The sequence below is a fragment of the Tachypleus tridentatus genome, chromosome 1 (assembly GCF_004210375.1).
Source record: "Tachypleus tridentatus isolate NWPU-2018 chromosome 1, ASM421037v1, whole genome shotgun sequence".
Lineage (NCBI taxonomy): Eukaryota > Metazoa > Arthropoda > Merostomata > Xiphosura > Limulidae > Tachypleus > Tachypleus tridentatus.
The window spans coordinates 134,487,776-134,496,112 of record NC_134825.1 but is presented as its reverse complement, the minus strand read 5'-3'; the positions used below and the strand labels follow the sequence as shown (position 1 = coordinate 134,496,112).

General features: G+C 35.3%; 1 long non-coding RNA gene across 3 annotated transcripts; it reads left to right on the top strand.

Annotated features, from left to right (window-relative positions):
* Nucleotides 1–408: 408 nt before the first annotated feature.
* Nucleotides 409–7,882, top strand: LOC143224806 (uncharacterized). Of its 3 annotated transcripts, none has more exons than XR_013013456.1 (3): nucleotides 409–871; nucleotides 2,209–2,253; nucleotides 3,931–7,882. It is a non-coding gene; the product is annotated as an uncharacterized LOC143224806 (long non-coding RNA). The 3 variants fall into 3 exon arrangements; XR_013013455.1 differs by having other exon boundaries at nucleotides 2,209–3,296; XR_013013453.1 differs by lacking the exon at nucleotides 409–871 and adding an exon at nucleotides 880–1,490.
* Nucleotides 7,883–8,337: the final 455 nt, after the last annotated feature.

Sequence of the window (8,337 nt, the reverse complement as noted above, 5' to 3'; positions counted from 1 at the left end):
TTAATCACAATGTGAAGAAGTTGTAGCCAGCTGTGAACTTCGCAACATTATGCTATAGTTAGAGTTAATGCAGATGTGCTGTTTCTGTATAAAGTTACTTACAACGACATTTGATCTGCTGGAAAATGCACAGTAAAAAAATTGGGAACTTTAGTTCTCTTTTGAAGAATGAAACTAATCTCTTGGCGTGAACGTCTTGTAAGCGGTATAGCCTTGGTCTTTGATCAATGTAGTTGCTTACAGTTTGACTTATGTTGTTGTATACAAAGAATGGCCACATCATCAAACATAAACAAAATCACGTGTCATATTTTCTTACTGATATATATATATATATATTTTGATAGGAATAAAGTGATACTTTATGTCAAAGAAAAACATCTGTTTATATTATTTTTTCAAGTTTGTTTATATGGTCTGCATACATCGTAACTGTGGCCCTAATAGTTAAGGTGTTTATATTTGTGTAAATTACGATAATGGTGCCTTTACCAAGGATTTGTGTTAGCATATGCTATGCGAAATATGTTCTAATGTTTCCCGTTGTACTTTCTTTTGAAGATTTGAAACTAATTTGTTGAGACAGCAAATTCCCCTAGATTATAAAATACTTACAACTGAGAGAAAGAAACGGAAATTGAAGTGAGACAAAGTTTTTAGAAAGCTGTCTTCTTCTGGACGATAGCGTTTTTCTAAAAATGCAAAGGACTTTGTATGCATTTTCAACAGAGGTAGTTAAGCTGCGGTCAAGAGATTCTCAGCATGTTTATCTTACTTGCTTTCACAGGTTACCTCCAGCTTTCAAGAGAGATTGACTATTAGGCTTAGTTTTCATAGTGATGAGCAGCATGGATTCTTAAGACTTATTAAGGTAAGCTGTTTGGGTCTTTAAAGTGTTCACTAGTCTCTTATGATAAGTTCAGTCATTGGTTAGAGCCAATTGTGACGAGAATACATCTCAAAATATATGTCACAGACCAGTCTGAAATGACTGAATAATTATGGTGATTCGCAGTCTGTAATACCTAATGAAGTAATACAGTAATTCTTCAGTGCAAGATACTTGAGGTTCTCTTCATATAGAGTGGTGTCAAAAGTTCATCAGTTAATACAGCAACAATATCTTAGCGCTAAAGTGGATTGTGCACATACATACACTTTATTTTGAAGCTAACAAACTGAGTTTCACGACAAAACATACGTAGAATAATTTATGTTACTAACTTTATAGTGGACAGCTAGGGATATTATATATCATAATAAAAGCGATTAACGACAACATGACCCTCAATGGTTTCCTGGGGACTGTAATGCAATGTTTATTTCAGAACCTTCTTTAAATTCGTCGTGTTAATGTATGTGACTTGATGTTTCATTTCACACATAAAATTACTTATGAATATGATCGGTTTTCTAGACTTCCATTCGTACAAGAAAAGAGTTGTTCTCTTAAACAGCAAAAGGAGTAACTTGGAGTATAATACATTGCAGTGAGTATTGTCAGAGTTATATTGTTTGTGATATCAGTTGTACTGGTTTTCCATAGGCGAAGATACTCTAATGGATGACAAAGTTATGTTTGGCTGTTTTTCCTGGTTCTTGCCTTATGTCTGTCCGTATAGTACTATAAATAACAAATTAACGAATTGCAATAAATGTTGAATTAATTATGTTTATAGAGCCCCTTTCTGCTAAATTTCATCTGATTTGTTTTTCTGACTTGTATATGACAGTACAGTAGCAGCTAGTATAGTTACCGGTGTTGATAGTCAGCAATGATGGTAACTATTGTTTGTTGTTTGTTATGTGATGTACGTATATTTATTTGTATAAATGGAATTGACTGAACTTCTGACTTATCAAACACTGAGCTGACATCATTTTCATTTTGTTATAAAGGTTGACATAAATATCTTGACCTGTGAAAATCAGGAAAAACAACAACAATTTGTTATATATATAGTTGACAAAAGATGTATTCATTAGTACAGTTAACATTCGGGCTACTGTCTTTCCTCAAAACTAGCATTAGGTTATTGAAGGTTTGAGTTCTACAACAAATTGTGGATAGAACAGCAAGAGGTTTAAACTAAACAATATACAGTAATAAACATGTGTAACAATGTATGTACTGTCTAATAATATTTTGCTCCTTAAAAAGCTTTGTCTAATTTAATGAATAAAAAAAGTGTTAACTGTTTGTTTCAGAGTAAAGTCACGTTGGGCTTGTCACATCCGTTCCCTGCGAACAAGGTATGGTGGTAAAGGGCAAGATACTGTGTTAATATTTAATTATGTTATAAAATTAAAGAAATAAAAATCCACAGTAGAAAACGTAAGAATACGTTGAGTTAAAAGTAATTTTATCATAAATTAACTTTATCAAATTTGTAAAGTTATGAGAGACTTTGTTTTTTGTATCCATGAAGTTCCCTTGTTATTGGTAAGCATACGGAGTTGCAACATAAAAATCTGGTGTTTCATTTCCCGCTGTGGAGAGTTCGCAGCCAGTCCATTGTGTAACCATGGGCAGAAACAACAACTTCTGATACTCTCAGTTTGTTATATTAAACGAATCTGGAGCCTCGTCACATCCATTAGTGCTTTATGTGACTACCGTGTATGTTGACAGTAACGCAAACGCAAACTAACGTGGCAGGGGTTTAGTTTAGAGAGAGAGAAATCAGAAGAGTTCTCTCTCCAACTGGGGTGTTCAGGAACGTTGTACTTCCTCTTCGTCCCCTTACATGAGAATTTTTTTTTTAAATATCCGTGGAATTTTTACTTTATTTTTAATATTTCGAAAATGGAGTGGGGTATTTGTGAGTGAGAGGAAGGACGGGTGAACTGGACGAGAGCAGCGAAAGTGAAGTGAGCCAGACCTTGGCTCGAGGACGGAGTACACTGGCAGCTGGCGAATTGATTTTTTTTTTAATTTACTATGATTGATTTGATACCCTGTGACTGGGTAAACGGCCCTTTTCAGAATGAGGCTGGGACCTACAGGCCCGATGCCAGAGATTTTGCTGTGGGGGGAAACGGGAGTACCCCGAGAAAACCCACTTTCACGGCCTGGGCGCCGAATAATCTACCCAGACCGTGCCCGGAAGTAGCTGGGAAAGAGAAAGGAAAAAACAAACAAACTGGTGAACTATGTTGGTGGTATACGTGGAAACTGTTAGCTGCAGTCTTGTAGATCAGGTGGTAACTTCGTCATGAACTTGTTTACACACTTGAAGCCCATTGGTGCAATTGAAAAACGTGGTCTCGGTGGTGGAACTACTGGCTGTTCTTCGGTGAGTTGTTCTTCGCTGGTCTGTGATGCTTTGTTTCTTCTCCACTGTTGACAGTAATCCTGCAGCCTACTTTTTTATAGTAAAACATTATTCGTTAAGGCTGTGATGTCTAAAAGAGTGTGTTTGTGATTTTTTTTTTTAATCAGCATTATTTCAACTATATAATTGTATGAATGGTAATGTAAGCCTATATTTTGATATCTGTGATATACAAAACACTTAAATTATGTGAAGGAACAAAAACTTGCGATCATCTATTATGCTTTTAAAAATTGAAAGAAAATACCATTTAGTTTGGAACATATTCTGTTAGTCAAAACATGAGAGTTTCAAACTTGAACATGACAAGAAAGTACTACATTGTTTACTTTTTTTTATTGGAACTATATATATATATATATATATATATTATTATTATTATTAGCAAAAACTATTTCCCGCACGTATGAGTTGCTCTTAGGTCATGTTTCAGAGCATTTTATGAGACACTAAGAACATTCTTGAGCAGCTTATGAATATGATGAAATAACTCCCAGGAATCATGAGTAACTTAACTGCCTATCAATATTACAAGTATACAAATTACTTGTGTCTTTGAAATTAACGTTTTGTTACTTTTTGTTTGTTTGTTTAGAATTAAGCCCAAAGCCACACAAAGAACTATCTGTGCCCTGCCGATCCCAGGCATCGAAACCCAGTTTTTAGCGGTGTGAGTCGTCAGGCATACCACTGTGCCTCTGAGGGTCGTATTTTAATACATGTTCTAGCTAACGAACGCTTTTTATAAACATGTCCAATCATAATGAGCGTGAAGTATTTTTCTAAACGTTTTTTGGGGAAAAGCACAAAAATGATACATGTAGTGGAAGAAACATTTACTGATAATTACATTTAAATTGAAAATAAGTATCCAAAAATATATACATTTGAAAAGATTTATGAAAAACATCTTTATTGAGGTTGATGTTTCTAGTCTAAAGAATCCGAAAAGGAAGAAACCACTGTTGATGCTCGAAAACAACAAAAAAAAGTAATGGCTTGTTTTATTATTTTGGCTCTCAATATAATAAAAGTGATGCAAGACTAGCTAGTGGAGACAAAGGTCTTACAAACGAAAATTCTTGGTTTGGTACATATGTGAAGAGTGTAGCTGATAATATCGGAACCGAAGCCAAAATACATTGACGAATTGATATCCAATATATCACTGAATGAAACTAGACACTTGGTATAAGAAGTTGTTTCTTTAATTATTAAAAATTGGAAAGAAATATTTAAAATGAATAATTTTCTGTCAACAACTTAAATACGACCACATTAAAAAATGCTTCATTGAAATTAAACATTATTAGTGGATGAAGATGAATATGGTGAAAACATGAGTATTAAAATGAGAAAGTATGAACTGTTTTACTTTATGGATTAAATATTTGATTATCGATTATGCACACTGTTAGTAATATATAGGACAAATATTGTTAAGGTTCTCCAATAAAAACTAGATTAACTGTGTATTCTACTACTTAGTCAAAAAAAAGTAAAATATACTGTGTACGTGTAAATGTAGTTCTAAATGACACTGACAAAGGCAATAGCTTGTAAATTTAGTCCAGAGGTTCTTGACGCAGGCGAAAGCCTCGTAAACCTGACTATATGGCCAGTTTGTAATCGTTGTCCACTTAATTCCTCTGTTTTTAACTGATATACAATAAAACGAAAGCTGGATGATTTTAACAAAGAACGATGTCTTGATATGGCAGTAGGTCTTTAAACGAAACTCGATCGACAGTCACAATGGAGATACGTGTAGATTCACTGTTGAATCAAATTCAGTTAGTCATCAAAGACCTTTTATTAAGATAATAAATCATCATGCAAATAATGGCATATTCTGTTGCCGAGAAACATTGTTTTGTTTTGTTTGTTTTTCTAATTTCGCGCAAAGCTACATGAGGGGCTATCTGCCCCTCATTTAGTAGTGTAAGATTAGTGTAAGGTAGCTACTCATCACCACCCACCGCCAACTCTTGGGCTACTCTTTTACCAACGAATAGCGGGATTGATCGTCACATTATAACGCCTATACGGCAAGGACGAACACGCGACCCTCAGAGTACGAATCGAGTGCACTAACCACCTGGCCATGCCGGGCTCCACGATATAAAGTACATTCCGATACATGAACGAGGCCACTGTTTGGGTTTAATCGGAAGTAATATTATTCAATAAAGCTACTGCCATTTCTATGCTTTGGGTTTTGCTCCTCTTTTCTGGACTGAGAGTATATTACCCAAAATAGACCCGTAATACTAATGTCTGTAATTCTAAGTTATTCCACACCGAGGTTGTAACTTTCCCATAAAGCTCAGAGTAAGTATCAAGCAGTCCTTGAAAACTAGTCAAATGATTTAAGGTATACTAGGATTAATGGATAAACTAATAAGTTGTTGGTTTAATAAACAATGAAATATCACCGACGGCAGATACAATAGCTAACATGTTAATGTAGTTAAATTAATAAAATTATGCTTTTCTCTATAATGAGCTATTATATAGCTTACAAACTTTAGCAAGAATAGTTATATAGACCATTCCACTCAGTAAGCCGATTTAAAAATTTGACTAAATACGGAATAAAAAACAGTAATAACTTATGAACTTACTGGTTACTTTAGTGTAGGTTTGGTATGTTTTAACCACACAAACTATGAACACTATAATGCCGGTGTTGGTTGTTTTTACCTTATTTTCCAACCATATAATTTATCTCTAAAATTAAAAATCGATGGTTATTTAAGTATTTTAATTTGTATTAGTTTTACAGTATTCCATGTATGTTTAAGTTTAGTTTCAGTATTGTTTTCGTTTAGACGTTCATTGTATAGAAGATTGTTGATTTTATAAATGTAGTTAAACAATTTATATTTGTTTGCTTTTTTAAAATTTTGCCAAAAAAGTTACGTAAAACGCTATCTGCGTAAACAGGCTTTATGGCCCGGCAAGGCCAAGTGGTTAAGGCACTCGACTCGTAACCCGAGCGTCGCGAGCTCAGATCCTCGTCACACCAGACATGCTCGCCCTTTCAGCCGTGGGGGTGTTATAATGTGATGGGGGTTCATCCCACCATTCAGTAGTAAAAGCCCGAGTGTTGCCGATGACTACCTGCCTTCCCTCTAGTCTTACACTGTTAAATTAGGGATGGCTAACGCAGATAGCTCTCGTGTAGCTTTGCGCAAAATTCAAAACAAACTTAGGCGTCTCTAATTTTTTAACAGACCAACACTTCTCCCCGTTAAACTTGTACATCTGATCTTTAAGATAAAATCAAATTTAAAATAATAATAATAAAATAGTGCTAAAATAAAATAGCCACCTACGTTCTAGACTTAAAAAAATAAAAAAATGAAAGAAAAATGTAAATGGACATTGCCCTGAAAAGGACCAGATTTAAAGTTATGTTATTACTTCAGTATTAGTCAGTTCATTCCAACAAGGTAATGGAAGAAGGAAGAGGTCTAGTGTACCTGACCCTCCTGGGTATACAAATATATATACCCAAACACCTATAGATAGATAGATAGATAGATATATTTTTCAACAGAAAAGGAGTCAGCTTGTCAACAGCACTAATCACCAATTGTTGTGCTCTTTTTGTAGTGAGATAGTAGTATTTGATCATCTTTTAGCGAACCCACGGCTTCAAAGTATAGAGCGAGTTTCGGAAGGAATGGGCCGCGAATCATGAATTTATGGATTCACAGTACGAGTATACTAACCACGAGGCCAAGCCTAACCTTCATTTATATATATATATAAATCACCTTTCAACAAAACTGTATTGTGTGTAACATCTTAATACGAAACGCTTTATACCAATAATTAAAATGTACATCATGGTGGAGTGAAAACTAAACTTTACGATAATCAGTATCTCCATTGGCTTAAAAGTTGATTGGCATAATGATGACGTGTAGTAATTCATCATCAAAATATTTTTTAACCAAAACATTAATCTTCTGGTTTAGCAAGTGTATTAAACATTTTTATGTTAGTCGATAAAATTGCAGATCGTTTTAAGGCATTAACTGTCATTTGTGTGCAATTATTTGCTGAGTTCGACCAAGGTGAAAATCCCCAGAACCTGCCACAGATAGGTGGTTACACATTGTATATGCTGCCACAGATAGGTGGTTACACATTGTATATGTTATCGAACCATTATGTTTATAGATTTAAAGAAACTTAAGAAACTCTTGCGCAGATCTGTTACATTTTCAATAAACAGTTGTTCCTGTAAGTTAGAATTTAGAAAGTACCAGTGAGAATTTTGCTCAGTCATAAGTGATACATGTAAATACATAAGACTAAATCCTCTTAAAGATTCCATCACACCAAACATGCTCGCTCTTTCAGCCGTGGGGTCGTAATAATGTATGGGTCAATCCAGCTATTCGTTGGTAAAAGAGTAGCCCAAGAGTTAGCAGTGGGTGCTGATGACTACTAGCTGCTTTCCCTCTAGTCTTACACTGGTAAATTAGGGATGGCTAGCGCAGACAGCACTTGTGTAACGAAATTCAAAACAAACCCCTTAAAGATAACTTCATGAAAAATAACCTTGTTAAAAAGTACGACTAGTTAAAAAACATTAATGTAAGAAAGTAAGGGCTTGTGAATATGAGTGTAACTTCATACAGAACCGTACATGGGTATTATCTAGTACTCTCTAAACAGAAAGAAATTTATAACAAATATTAAACAATGTTATAAGGATTATACGGGTCCGGCATGGCCAAGCGCGTAAGGCGTGCGACTCGTAATCCGAGGGTCGCGGGTTCGTGCCCGCGTCGCGCCAAAGATGCTCGCCCTCCCAGCCGTGGGGTCGTTATAATGTGACGGTCAATCCCACTATTCGTTGGTAAAAGAGTAGCCCAAGAGTTGGCGGTGGGTGGTGATGACTAGCTGCCTTCCCTCTAGTCTTACACTGCAAAATTAGGGACGGCTAGCACAGATAGCTCTCGAGTACCTTTGTGCGAAATTCAAA